The 14,956-nt window shown below is 46.8% G+C and overlaps 1 pseudogene; it reads right to left on the reverse strand.

Annotated features, from left to right (window-relative positions):
• Positions 1–11,915: 11,915 nt before the first annotated feature.
• On the reverse strand, positions 11,916–14,655 carry LOC138434696 (T-complex protein 1 subunit zeta pseudogene; annotated as a pseudogene).
• Positions 14,656–14,956: the final 301 nt, after the last annotated feature.

Below are 14,956 nucleotides of genomic sequence, written 5' to 3' on the forward strand. Positions count from 1 at the left end.
AAACCCTCCCCCCGCTGCTGCGGTCAGATGACGGTGTCGGACGCAGGTGGGCAGGCCTGTGGGACTTTGAAGGCTGACCATCCCCACAGAAAATAGGACAAGAGGACAGAGGTCCCTACCTGCCTGCTGTGTCCGGGGAAGTGTCACTCCTGGACACTGCAGGCCAAGGAGGAAGGGATTTGGCCAGGAGTTAGCAGTGGGGGTCAGCAATGGGGTGAGGTCATCAGAGGTGTGTGTGCTGCAAGCCTGACCCTTCCAGGTCTGTCTGGGGAGGGAGAAGACTCAGGGGAAGAGAAAGAAATTCAAATGGCAGGGCCAGTTCAAATACCCTTCCTTTAGCTGGCCTCCATCACCTACTGGATGGGGAGAGGTGGCAGGGGGCTCAGCAGGCCCCCAAATGGAGCTGTTTTTTCCTCCACAAGTGGGCTTTCCAGTTAACATATGAACATTACTATATATAAAATAGATAACAAATAAGAACCTAGTATATAGCACAGGAAAAGTGAAAGTGTTGGTTGCTCAGTTGTGTCTGACTCTGCCACCCCGTGGACTTAGCTGGCCAGGCTCCTCTGTCCATGGAATTCTTCAGGCAAGAATACCAGAGTGGGTAATCTTTCCCTTCTCCAGGGGATCTTCCCCACCAGGGATCGAACCTGGGTCTCCTACATTGTAGGCAGATTCTTTACCATCTGAGCCACCAGGGAAATCTACTCAATATTCTTTGATAACCTGTATGGGAACAGAACAGGAAAAAAGAATGCATATGTGTATACACATAACTGAGTCGCTGCACTGTACACGTGAAACCAACACAACATTGTAAATCAACTAGACACAAATAAAATTTGTGAAAATAAAGAGTGAAAACTAAGCAAAACACAACTGAGCTTCCCATCCTGTCTCCCTAAATACAAATAGGGCAAAATGCATTGAGTTCTTCATTTATGCATAAATGGATAGTTGTTCCTCATCTGTGCGTTGAGCCTGGGTGCCGGGCACTGGGGATCCGGCAGGGAAGGTGGACAGAGTTCCTGCCCTCCTGAAATTCACGTTTTGATGGGTGGGTGGGTAGGTGGGTGGGTGCGGGCAGGATTAGCAGAGATGAAGCCCAGATAAATCCGCGTGTGGTGGGTCAACAGCAGGGAGGGGAAGGAAGAGGGAGATGGCCAGCTCCAGCACCAGCGCTCTGACCTCCTCCGTGGCCCCAGCATCCAGGTTCCTTACTCCAATAAGATGCAGGCCTCTCTCCTCTCCTGTGCGACAGTCCTTGTCCACGCGTCCCCTTCCGCCTCCATCCAGGTTTCCCATGTTGCCCTCTGGACGAAAAGCCATTCTCCTGAAGGCTCACGTTCAACTCCCTGGGCCTTCCTCCTGTGATGTAGAGGAAGTGGGCAACGCCTGCACAGTTTATAGCTCCCAGAAGGGGTTTGGGATATGGGGATCTCCTCTCCGCTCTTCTCTGCCAGTGATGGGGAGCCATGGCAGGCTGAAGCGGGAGGGGTGTCACTTGAACTGCGCTGGGCGAGTCTTGGGGCAGAGCAGCTCAAAGGCCCGGTGATTGCTCAGGGAGGCAGGGGGAGGTGCGAGCCACAGGTATGAGCGCCCTCCGCTGCAAGAGGAGGCCCAGAGCGAGAGAGATGGACACACCCCTGAGCTTTCCAGTGGGCGCCCAGACAAGGCTGCGGCTGAGCCGTGGTACCCTGTGGGGTCTGGGGAGGAGGAAGGCTGGTGGCAGATCTGGGGAGAAGTGGGCAGGTTTAGGGTAGCAGAGGTGGGGACCATCACAGTGAAGGGCACGTCCGGCTGTGGGGAACTTGGGTCAGGCCTCGGGAGAGAGGTCAAGGCATTTCGGAAAGATAAGGTCAGGTTTGGGTTATGTGTTGCCTCTGGGCTGGTACATCAGATGGGCTTATGTCCAAAGATGGCAGAAACTTAGTGACTTTGCCGTGGGAGGGTGTGGATGGGGTGGCAGAACCAGGCAGAGTCAGGATCTGGGTGTTAGAAGCATCACCCCTCGGGCCCCCCAGGACCTGATAGACCCAAGGCTCCTGGCGTGGGACAGATTCAGGGGCTGTGTCCTTGGCTCATGGAGCTCAACATCTGCAGGGAAGGCAGCCATGTGAACACAGGATTACCATGAAAATACAGGGAGGCTCCAGAATGTGGGGTGGTCCACAGAGGGCAGAGTCAAGGAGGGCTTTTTGGAGGAGGTGATGCTTGAGTCATATCTTGCCAATTTCTGGAATTTCCTATACCAGTATTTATGTAATATCTTTCTTTAGATTAATATACTAAAAAAAAAAAAAAGCCCAAACCAGAAAACCAATTTATTTAAAGATTTTTTTTTTAATGTGGACCATTTTTAAAGTTGTTATTGAATTGGTTACAATATTGTTTCTATTTTTCTTTATGTTTTGTTTTTTGGCTGGGAGGCATGTGGGGTCTTAGGCCCCCAACCAGGGAATGAACCCACATCCCTTTCATTGGAAGGTGAAGTCTTAACCCCTAGACTGCCAGGGAAGTCCCAAACCAATTTATTTGCGAAGGAAACAGTTCCACACCACTGCCGTCAATAGAAAACCCTATCACCAGCCATTTGTAGGAGACAATACAACCATACTAATAAAGAAGTCCATTAAACTTCATCTAGACGTGCCTACCTGCAGGACCACTCTGAACTTGAGGTCTGGTGAATGAGTGTTGGAAAGATGTTCAAGTTGCCTGCCCCAAGTTCCCTGATAGACTGAGCAGTTGTTGAAAAAGAGCTTACTTAAGAGAAAGCAGTTTTCTTCTGGGGGCATTGGCCTTGACAGAGCTACCAGCCTCACATCCTGGGCCACAGTGTCTGATAGAGCAGGTTGAAATCTGCTAGCCTGCGTGCGAGTGTGCGTGTATGTAACGGTGTGTGCACAGTGGCGAGTGTGAGTCTGTCAGTGCGTGTGTGAGGGTAGGGGCACAGATCACAGAGCTGAGAAGGCCCCTGGGTGTGTTGAGGGAATGGGGCTCCCTGGAGGGATGTTTAGAGAGGATGCTGTGGCTTGTGACTGGGATGAGGCAGCATGTGGGACTGGACCCTCAAGTGCACTGTCCCGGGAAACCCTGTGCGTTGCAGGAGGTCAGCTGACAAGCTGACCAAGATGACCTCATGGGCTGGAGGCATAGGGGGCCTTGGGCAGGGCTGTGTGAAAAGGACTCTCTCTGGCCCACCCCTTCCTCTAGAGGCCTCATCTGAAGGATGTATGCTTGTGTATGTGTGTGCGTGTGTGTGTGTGCATCTCAGTGCCTGCCTTTGGGAGTGTGTGTACTTGCCTTTTTACCCTCATATACCCCTGCCTCCACACACATGTGTGTGTACCCCTCGCACAGGGTGGTCTCACACCAGCTTACACAGCTGAGCCCCATGGGGAGGGGCCCTTTCCCTCTCAGGAAGCTTTCTGACTCACCGGCCTCTCTGTGTCCACACTTGCAGAGGTTGTGTGACCTGCTCCAGGTCACGTGGTATAGATGCCATGTCTTCTCTAGGAGGTTTACTTGAAACTTTCTGGAATTTCAGGAATTTGGGGGGTTGCCTTCTGGTCAAAGGCAGAAAGGGCAAGGAGATAGGGAAATTAACTTGAGACAGAGACATTCCTTCCAAGTGACAGCCTCCCCAGGAGTGGGGTGGTGGGGATGGGATGTGATGGGGTTGGCGGTAAGGATCCCCCAGGTGCTGGCTCCTTCCCACGCCAGACCTAGGAAAAGCACACAGGGTTATTAGACTCCTGAGTATGGGACCCAGGCTTGGATGGAGCGTGGTGACTCCAACTTTGAAGGGACAAAATCTTTTAAGCTCCCCAGAGCTCCAGTCCTCCGTCTATTAAATGAGATGTGGTAGAAGAGTCTGTCCCCGAAGCTGGCGAGGATTGGCTGGAATTAAGCGTGAAGAGACTTAACACAGTGCCTGGCATCTCGTCAATCATGGATGAAAACATAGCCCAGAGAGGTTTAGAAATCTGGCCAGGGTCACCTTGCCCCAGAGTGAGAGCTGGACCTCAGTGTCGGCTTATCCCAGCTCCCCTCTGCCCCCTAGTCCACACGTCATGGTGCTGGGGCAGGGGGTGATCTGAGAAGCACCTGCAGGGTGTGTTCTGGACTTCCTATGGCCCCGGCCCCAGCCCCAGCTGCGGGACCACAACAGAGAGCACTCAGAAGGCCTCAGAGGGAGGGTCTGACTGCATGGGTCACTGCCCAGGGGCTTTCTGGGGGAAACCTGGGGGCCAACCACACTGCCTCTGGTATCCGGCTTGCCTTCTGGGGAAAAAGGGCTCTTGGCAGCCATCAGATGTTCTGGGCAAGTGGGGCAGCTATTAACACACCCAGGCCAGTGTCCACTCACAGCTAGGCCAGCAGACCCCACTGATCCCGCTTTCCATCTTCTGGCCTGTCACACACCTCCACTGCCCAGGCGGACTTTCTGAGGCCAGAAGTTACCAGTGGCTCCCACTGCCCACATTCTCCGAGGTCTCTCTGTCCCCATCCCCTTGGCCTTTGCACTCCTTCATGGCAAATAGATGGGGAAAACAACCACAGATTTTATTTTGGGGGGCTCCAAAATCACTGTGGATGGTGACTGTAGCCATGAAATTAAAGATGCTTCCTTCTTGAGAAAAGAGCTATGGCAAACCTAAGAGAGCGTATTAAAAAGCAGAGATATTACTTTGCCCACAAAGGTCCATATAGTCAAAGCTATGGTTTTTCCAGTAATCATGTAAGGAAATGAGTTCAGTTCAGTTCAGTTGTGTCTGACTGTTTGTGACCCCATGGACTGCAGCATGCCAGGCTTCCTTGTCCATCACCAACTCCTGGAGCTTACTCAATCTCATGTCCATTGAGTCGGTGATGCCATCCAACCGTTTCTTTCTCTGTCATCCCCTTCTCCTCCCACCTTCAATCATTCTCAGTGTCAGGGTCTTTTCCAAGAAGTCAGTTCTTTGCATCAGGTGGCCAAAGTATTTGAGTTTCAGCTTCAGCATCAGTCCTTGCAATGAATATTCAGGACTGATTTCCTTTAGGGTGGACTGGTTGGATACAAGAGTTGGACCATAAAAAAGGCTGAGTGTCAAAAAATTGGTGCTTTTCAATTGTGGTGCTAGAGAGGTCCCTAGAGAATCCCTTGGACTGCAAGGAGATCAAGCCAGTCAATCCTAAAGGAAATCAACCCTGAATGTTCATTGGAAGGACTGCTGCTGAAGCTGAAGCTCCAGTACTGTGGCCATCTGATGCAAACAGCCAACTCATTGTAAAAGACCCTGATGTTGGGAAAGATTGAGGGCAGGAGAAGGGGATGACAGAGGATGAGATGGTTGGATGGCATCATCGACTCAATGAACATGAATTAAAGCAAACTCCGGGAGATAGATGAAGAAGGAAATGGCAACCCACTCCGGTACTCTTGCCTAGAGAATCCCGTGGATGGAGGAGCCTGGTAGGCTGTAGTCCATGGGATCGCTAAGACGGACACGACTGAGCAACTTCACTTTCACTTTTCACTTTCATGCTTTGGAGAAGGAAATGGCAACCCACTCCAGTATTCTTGCCTGGAGAATCCCAGGGACAGAGGAGCCTGGTGGGCTGCCATCTGTGGGGTCACAGAGAGTCAGACAGGACTGAAGCGATGCAGCAGCAGCAGCAGCTGGGAGATAGAGAAGGACAGGGAAGACTGCTGTGCTGCAGTCCATGGGGTCACAAAGAGTCAGACATGACTGAGCGACTGAACAACAGAGAACTAGCTGGCATAGGCTAATACTCCAGGAGGTTCGCACCTCTGCACCTTCACCAAGCTGCTGCCACTGCCGGGATGCCTTCTCCTGGTCACTGGCAAAAACTTTCTTAGGTCTCAAGACACAACTTGCCTGCCATCTCTGTTCTGTAGATTTTTTCTGAAGCCCCCTCCCAACCCCTAGGTCCCCCAATACCCAGACACTTCAGGGCAGATCTTCATGGGGCATCTGCAGCTTCCAGACCCTGGCAGCCATCTCCTTGGTGACCAGGGCGACCCCTGGCACATGGCAAGTGCCCGGGCCATATGTGTAGCTCTTGGCTTGGCCAGGGGTGGGGCGGGCTGTGGTGTGCCAGGTCTGGTGGGGCACCTGTGTCAGGGACCAGCCTGTTTGTACCTGTTCTCACCTCTGGGTCACTGAGCCAGGCCAACCTGAGGGCCCCCACTTCTGTCCTCTCTGGCACAAAGCCTTGCAACGATTCTCCACCCTCTCAGAAAACAGAGAGCTCCGTTAAACTCAGAAGACAAAACAACCCAAAGCAGCACACACCCGCTGGAGCGGGGCCATTCAGGGAGTGTGTTGCCAGGGGCACACCCCTCTTTGAACCTCCCATCCACCTGTCTTCTGGGCTGCCCAGAGAGAAGGCTGCTCACCAGCATGGGTGTCCGGGGTCCATGAAGGGGTGCTTGGGAGCTGTCCTCACCCATCATTGCCCTCAGAGTTCCATCTCTACCTACCAGGCCAAACACCTGGGTACTTGTGTCTGGCTTCCAAGGCACCAGCCCATGGCCAGGGGAGCCCTGGTCCCTTCTTCCCTTTATCATTCCTGTGGAGGGGGTGGGGCTGCAGGTAGAGGTTGGGGAGGGGACTGGGATGGGCAGCTGGGCTTGTGAGGTGCGGTGTGGACCCAGACAATGTGGACCATCATTAATGCTCTCTTCCCTCTTCCTGGAACATTCTTCTCAGCTCTTCTCTGCTGGTTCCTCTTACTCATTGCCCAGCACTCCTCCACTCAAGTGACTTCTTCCCTGGGAAGCTCTCCTCGGGCTGGGTTAGTCACCCTCGAGGCTGGAGTCTGGGCAGCCACACCTGGCCCGCAGGCTGTTTGCCCAGCATCCTGTTTCAGAAACATGTGAATTAGTTGCCAATGTTTCAAAAATGTGTGGCTTCTCCAGAAAAATTGGGCATTGGGGTAGCTCAAGGCTTACATTCCCAAACACTAGCAAGGGCGAGGGTGAACCTTCTAGAGACAGCAAGTCGTGCAATCCACAGCTGCTGACGGATTTCTCCTACCTGCTCGGACCCTGTTTGCATTAGAGGTGGCCATCCGGGTTCCAGAATCCTCCGGGGAAGGGCCTGGGGTCCCATCCATCTCTGAATCTGGGGTCAAGTACAAGCATAGCTCATGGGGATGCCCACTAAATATTTGCAGGATGTGTCTGCAGAATACTTGCCAAACACAGAGGAGGAACTGTTTTTATGAGAAAGGGAGGTTGAACTGGGTCCTGCAGGAGTGGCAGAAATAGGACCATCTGGAGAAGTGCCTTCCAATGAGAAGGAGTGGCCTGGGCCAAGGCTCAGAGGTGGGAGCTGGAGGTGGCAAGGCTTGGCTGCAGTCCAGGTGTCAGTGGTGATGTGGCGGTGGATGAGGTTGAAAGCACCGGAGCTGGATCTTGAAGGTATTTATGAGGAGTTAGATAAGCCTCAAGGGAGAATTTTGGGGGGAGGAGTCCCAGAGTGCAAACACAGTGAGAGAAAAGTGTCCCTCGGGGTTGTTCAAGGCAGGGAGTTCACAGTGACAGAGGGCAGGGGTGTGTGTCAGGGATGGGGTGGATGGAGAGAGATGAATCTTATGTAGGAGGTGAGTCAGGCCTGGGAAGAGGGTGATTACAGAAGGCCAGCTGAGGATTGCCCTTTTTCCTCTTTCTTATCCAAAAGCGCTGGGAATGATGCAGTTAGATTTCTGTTTGCTTTAGTAACCAACAACTGGAGTTGTCAGTGTCAACACACACTTCTCAGAAACTGGTTGATTAAGGGGACTTAAACGGATATAGAAAAATTGATAGGCACTGTTAATAGACTCAAATTTCTATGAGTGTATAAATGTTGCCCAAGCAGAGAATGTGAAGTTTATCCAAACACACATGGAGCAGTCACAAAAGTCGTCCTTGTGCTAGCCTCACAGAAAGCCTCCATGTACTCAGCCAGCTTGACACCCACTCTGTTCTCTGACTACCACGCGATCGAGTAAATCAAGGGCCATAGGATCAACACGAACATTCCATGTGTCTGGGGATTACACAGCAGCCTAGTCAATTACACCTGGCTCAAAGAGGAAATCACCTGGGGAAACCACAAAATGCTTAGACCTGAATGGCCTTAAAGGTGCTCTATACTCAAATTTTAAGACATAGCTAAAAAAAAAAGTACTCACAGGAAAATATATAGAATTAAATACATTTATTGGAAACAAGAAATAATGAAACAAATGAGCTAAGGAGTCAACTCAAGAAGTTACAGCAAAACATAAGAAAAGAGGGATGAATTAATGACACTAAAAATAGGGGACTAAAGAAATAAGGGACTTCCCTGGTGGCCCAGTGGTTAAGACTTTGCCTTCCAATGCAGGGGGTGTGGGTTCAATCCCAGGTCAGGGAGCTAAGATCGCACATGCCTCAAAACACCAAAACATAAAAAACAGAAGCAATACTATAACAAATTCAATAAAAGACTTAAAAAAATCAGAGAAACAGAGCTAAAAAGGATGGGCTTACTGAGTGCCAACAGTTGCTTCTTTGAATAAATTAATATGACTAATCAAGGAAAATAGAATAAATATGCAAATATGATATATAATAAAAAAGGAAAAGCTCAAAAATAATAGTCTGTGGATATAAAAAGAAGAAGAATCACCACAGGATATTAAATTGGTGTGCGTGTGTTCAGTTGCTTCAGTCGTGTCTGACGCTTTGCAATGCTATGGACTACTCCAGGCAAGAATACTGGAATGGGTTGCCATGCCCTCCTCCAGGGGATCTTCTCAACCCAGGGATCAAACCAATGTCTCTTATGTCTCCTGCATTGGCAGGTAGGTTCTTTACCACTAGCGCCACCTGGGAAGCCCAGTAAATTAATAAACCTGAGCAAAATGAATAAATTCCTAGAAAACACAAAGCAATGAATAAATTCAAGAAGAAATACTTGAATAGATCAATAGTTGTTTTAAAAATTGAAGTGATAATCATGATCTTTTTATAAAAAATTCTAGGGTCATACAGTCTTATAGGTGAGTTTTGCCAAACTTTTAGGAAATAGGTAAGTGTTCTCTTACAACATTTGTTCCAGAATTAGACAAAGCAAGGAAGATACCAACCCATTTAATAAGGCTGGTTAACATAACCTGGATTCTGAAACATGATCAGGACAGTACAGGAAACTGTAGATTTATTTCACTTATGAGTGTAGTGGACATAGGATTTATTTAAGAATGCAAGGATAATTGAGCATCAGAAAAATCTATCAGTGTAATTCTTCCCAAATGAAAGAACAAAATCATTTCATTATTTCAGTAGCACTCAAGAAATTCCAACATCTACTTCTGATTAAAAACTTCTTAGAAAATCAAGAATAGAAGGGAATTTCTTTAACTTGATAAAAGCTGTATGCCAAAATCCTACAGCAAAATCAAAATTAATGGAGAAACTTGCGACTCATTTTCATTGAGATTTAGAACAAAGAAACTCTACTCATACTATCAGCACAATTTTTTTTGTAAACATAGTATTACAGGCTGAAGCTATAAGACAAGGAAAGGGATAAGAGGTGTAAGAATTTAGATGGAACAGATAAAACTGTCATTTGTGGATGCACTGACCAACTGCATGGAAACCTCAAGGAAATCAACAAGAAAATACTAGAATTGGTAAGAAAACCATCAGCTTTCAAGATGAAAGACCAGCTTAGAAAAATCAGCAGAATTTCCTTATAGTAGTTGGTATTTTCCTTTCCTTTTCTCTCTACTTCTTTTCTTTTCATTTTCTTTCCTTCAACAACTCTTTAAATGCATGAAAAAAGTTTTAGCTCATGGGTCACACAAAAACAAACCATAATCTGAATTTTACCTACAGACCACAGCTTGCTGTTCCTTACTAAGTAACTGCAGTTCTAGCCAGACAGAGAATCAAAATAAGATGCTATTCACAATATCATAGAAACTATGAATTATCTGATCTTAACAAAAATAAACAAAAAATGAACAAGACTTTCTTGTCTTAAGAACAGCCTCTCTACCAAAGGAAATTTTTAAAAAATTTAAAAAATGAAGAAATGTTCTACATTCATAAATGTTAATAGCATCCAAAGCAATCTATAAATTAAGAATTAACCTCAATAAAAAGAGGTTAGGTTTCTCAAAGAAATCAACACATTCATTCCAAAGCTTATTTAGGATAATAAAGGTTTATGGATGATAAGTCTGTTTTGGGAAAGAATAGCAAAAAAAAAATTGTTTTTATTTTGTTGTTGTTGTTCATTAGCTCAGTTGAGTCCAACTCTTTGTGACCCCATGAGCTGCAGCACACCAAGCTTCTCTGCCTTTTGTTGATTTCGACCATTTTTTAAAAAGGTTTTATTGAATTTGTTACAATATTGCTTATGTTTTGATTTTTTGGCCACAAGCCATGTGGACCAGGTATTGAACCCACAGTCCCTGCACTGGAGGGTAGAATCTTAACCACTGTACCACTGGGGAAGCCCCAAAATTGAGTGTGAGGCAGACACTGCTTGCTGGACCTTCCAGGTTTTTGCTATGCCTTTTTCTTTTAGTAGAGAACTCTCAAATTTTGGTCCAGCACACGGTGGCCCGGAGACACCATATTTCCCAGCATCTGTTGTAGCCAGGTGTGGCTTGTCGCAGTTCAGGATGTGAGCAGAGGTGTGAGCAGCTTCGGGGCTGTGTCCTTAACAGGATATCACTGCTAGAACAGTGAGTCTACCTGCCTCTGGCAGATGAGGATCACATCCAAGGGAAGAGAGGGGCACCAGAACTGATGGGGCCTGGGAATTTGGGTGATGTGCAGCAGAACTGCCTACCAGCTCGGACATTTACACAAAAGAGAACTGACTTACATCTTGCTAACCCTCTTGCCAACCCTCTTGCCATTTGATCTCTGTTAATACAGCCAGATCAATATTCTAATTCATACACTGGGGTATTTGCTCTGTCAGATAACAAACCTACTACAGGTTATAGTAGTAAAAGGGGGTGCTGAAGCAGGAGCACACACACAAAGACAATAGATCAGTGCATAGAGCCCAGGAATAGTCCCATGAACATATAGGGACCAGATGGATTGGTAAAGATGGCGATGTCGGATGATCGGGGAAGATTGTATTGTGACAACCAGATCTCCCTATGGAGAAAGATCAAGTTGTATTGCTACCCCAAACCACATACAAAGGTGGATTCCAGATAAACTGACAATCTAAATATGGATGGTAAATTTGTAAGATTAATTAATGAAAATGTAGGAAAATATTTTTTGTGTGTCAGCCAGCATGGGAAGACACTACTGTATTTTTTAAAAAATGTTATACATACACAAAAGATGATGAGAACAGTATAGTGAACTCCCCTGTACTCAAGACATTATATTCAATAGTCAGAAACATTTTCCCGATCGTACTTCTGCTTCTCACGCAAAGAAGAGGAAAATGTAATTTATATTCATGTACCCCTAGCTTATATTCAACTGGTATGTCCTGGTTAGTAAATTACTTTCATCTAGGTTGGTAAAGGGTTGCTATTCTAAGATCTCTGAACAATTTTGTTTCATCCACTTTGTTTTGTTGTTGTATTTTTTTTGTTGTTTTTCAAGGAATATTTAATAACAAGGTAGATAACATATGCTTATCTAATACTTTTATATCACTGAGGGTAAAGCAAAATGTCCTGTTTACTGGGTAAGTATGACTAGCTGTGTGTGGACACTGCAGTGCAATTAAAAAATACTGTTAATTATAATTTCAGAGCTTCAGAATCTGAATAGGTGCCAGCGTTCTCTCCTTTTTTAATATGAGAAAAGAAAATCCTCTGAAGATCATTTGAAGCTTGGACCAAAATTCCAAAGCTATATTATTAGGATCACTCTGTAGTCTTCAGGATTCAGCTACAAGGGAAGCTTCAGTTCGACCTTTTAGAGAAGACATTCCAGCTCTCGTGATCTCATCAACCAGGAGAATGTTGGTGGCAATCACAGTGCAGGAGTGAAGAAGCTGTTTCTTTACACAGTAGTTGTCCTATATGCCTGCTTCTGCTGCTACCATTGGTTCAACAGTGTTCAAGTCCACACCCACAAGCTGACTGGATTCTGAATGTTCTGCTTGAATTTTAACTAGTGTTTCCTGAAGGTCAAAACCAGAGTTCTGAACAAGAACCTTGGAAATGATGAGCAACGCATCAGCAAATGCTTGAACTCTAAGCTGGGCCGTGTCCTTTACACTGGGCTTGTATTTAACCAGGGCTTCTGCCATTGACACTTCCACTGCGCCAGCACCTGGGACTACACTGCCATCATCAATAGCATTTTTAACAGCCCTCAAGCCATCTCTTATTGCATCTTTGATTTGAGTAAGTGTGTGCTTATTTGGTCCTTTGATCAATAACGTGATGGAGCGAGGATTGTTACATTTCTCAATAAAGGTGAACTTCTCCTCTCCCAATGTATATTCATAGACAAGTCCTGCACGTCCAAACAATCAGGATTTAGGTCATCAAGAGAATTTAGGGCTATCCCACCACAAGCAAGAGTCAGCCTTTCCATGTTTCTCCTTTTAGCTCTGCGAAGAGCTATTATGCCTACTTTGGCAAGAGCATCTAAGGAAAAGGGATCAATTCCCTTTTGACTAATAACAACAAATCCTCTATCTGAATCACCACAGACTTTCTTTTTCAGGTTGATTATTTTTTTTAACTCTGTCTTTGATGAATTTCCTTTCAGCTTTCACTAATTTCTCTCTCTCCTCCGTACTCTTGTAAAAAAAAAGCCAGAATTCACTTCTGTTTTTTCATATTCTAATGACACGTTGCAGGTGAGGCTGTATGCATCTTCTACTCTCTTCTTCATATCAGGATGCCGTGCTCCATGGTCCATAACAAGACCTCTGATTAAGCCTGTATCTGTTTCAGATTTATGTTTCATCTCCATGATCTCAATCACAAAGACGTCAATAGGTTCATCTTGTTTTTTAATGGCCAAAATGGAGTCCACTACGGTCTCTGTTAAGACATCAGCAAATTCAGCATGAACTTTAGTACGTAGAGATGTTCTGCCACATCTATAGGTGTTTCCGTGTGATCAGATTGACTAGTTTTCTGTGATTATGGTTTCAATGTGTCTGCCCTCTGATGCCCTCTCGCAACACCTACCATCTTACTTGGGTTTCTCTTACCTTGGACTTACCTTCTCTTACCTTGGGGTATCTCTTCATGGCTGCTCCAGCAAAGCGCAGCCACTGCTTTTTACCTTGGACAAAGGGTATCTCCTCACGGCCGCCCCTCCTGACCTTGAACATGGAGTAGCTCCTCTCGGCCCTCCTGTGCCTGTGAAGCCGCCGCTTCTTGGACGTGGGGTAGCTCCTCTCAGCTGCCACCCCTGACCTTGGGCGTGGGGTAGCTCCTCTTGGCCACACTTCTGCATGGTTGGCAGAAAGTGAAGAGGAACTAAAAAGCCTCTTGATGAAAGTGAAAGAGGAGAGTGAAAAAGTTAGTTTAAAGCTCAACATTCAGAAAACTAAGACCATGGCATCTTGTCCCATCACTTCATGGGAAATAGATGGGGAAACAGTGTAAGACTTTATTTTTTGGGGCTCCAAAATCACTGTAGATGGTGATTGCAGCCATAAATTAAAAGATGCTTACTCCTTGGAAGAAAAGTTATGACCAACCTAGATAGTATATTCAAAAGCAGAGGCATTACTTTGCCAACAAAGGTCTGTCTAGTCAAGACTATGGTTTTTCCAGTGGTCATGTATGGATGTGAGAGTTGGACTATGAAGAAAGCTGAGCGCTAAAGAATTGATGCTTTTGAACTGCAGTGTTGGAGAAGACTCTTGAGAGTCCCTTGGACTGCAAGGAGATCCAACCAGTCCATTCTGAAGGAGATCAGCCCTGGGTGTTCTTTGGAAGGACTGATGCTAAAGCTGAAACTCCAATACTATGCCACCTCGTGCGAAGAGTTGACTCATTGGAAAAGACTCTGATGCTGGGAGGGATTGGGGGCAGGAGGAAAAGGGGATGACAGAGGATGAGATGGCTGGATGGTATCACCGACTCAATGGACATGCATCTGAGTAAACTCCGAGAGCTGGTGATGGACAGGAAAGCCTGGCATGCTGTGATTCATGGGGTCACAAACAGCTGAACACGACTGAGAGACTGAACTGAGCTGAACTGATACGTGTTTCCCTGTCCATCTCTTTGCTTACTTTGACTTGTTCGCAAAACTGAAGTGCCTTTTCCTTTGCAGCTTCAAATCCTTCTGTAATTATTCTGGGATAAAGACCTTCAGAAATGGAGAGATCCACCAGCTTCAACAGCTCTCCAATGATGAGCACCCTGGAAGTGGTCCCACACCAGTTCTGTCATCCTGGGCTGTTGCTACTTTGGCTACTAAGGAGGCTGCTGGATGTTGAATTTACATTTCATGAAGCAGCACATTTCCATCTTTAGTGAGTTTGATGTCTCCAGCACCAGAAACAAGCATCTTCATGGTGCCCTTAGGCCCCAAGTTGGTCCTCAGCATGTCCTGCAGCCCTGGGCAGTGCTGATGTTGACCGCCAACGCTGCCCGGGCTCGAGCCACCTTGGCCTTGGGGTTCAGCATCTTCACGGCCGCCATAGCTGACCCAGCAGAGGAAGGTAAGGGGATGCGACATGGTGAAAAGCCCTGAGCCAGTTCAGCATGGCTGGGAGTTGTTGTATTTTAAAGCAAACCCAAGACATCATATTATTTCATCCATAAAGAAAGTGAAAATCCTTGTCACTTAGTTGTGTCTGACTCTAAGCATCCCCACAGACTGTACACTGCCAGGGTCTTCTGTCCATGGAACTCTCCAGGCAAGAATACTGGAGTGGGTTGACATTCCCTTCTCCAGGGGATCTTTCTGACACAGGCATTATTCTTTACTATCTGAGCCTGC

This window comes from Ovis canadensis, chromosome 2, assembly GCF_042477335.2.
Source record: "Ovis canadensis isolate MfBH-ARS-UI-01 breed Bighorn chromosome 2, ARS-UI_OviCan_v2, whole genome shotgun sequence".
Lineage (NCBI taxonomy): Eukaryota > Metazoa > Chordata > Mammalia > Artiodactyla > Bovidae > Ovis > Ovis canadensis.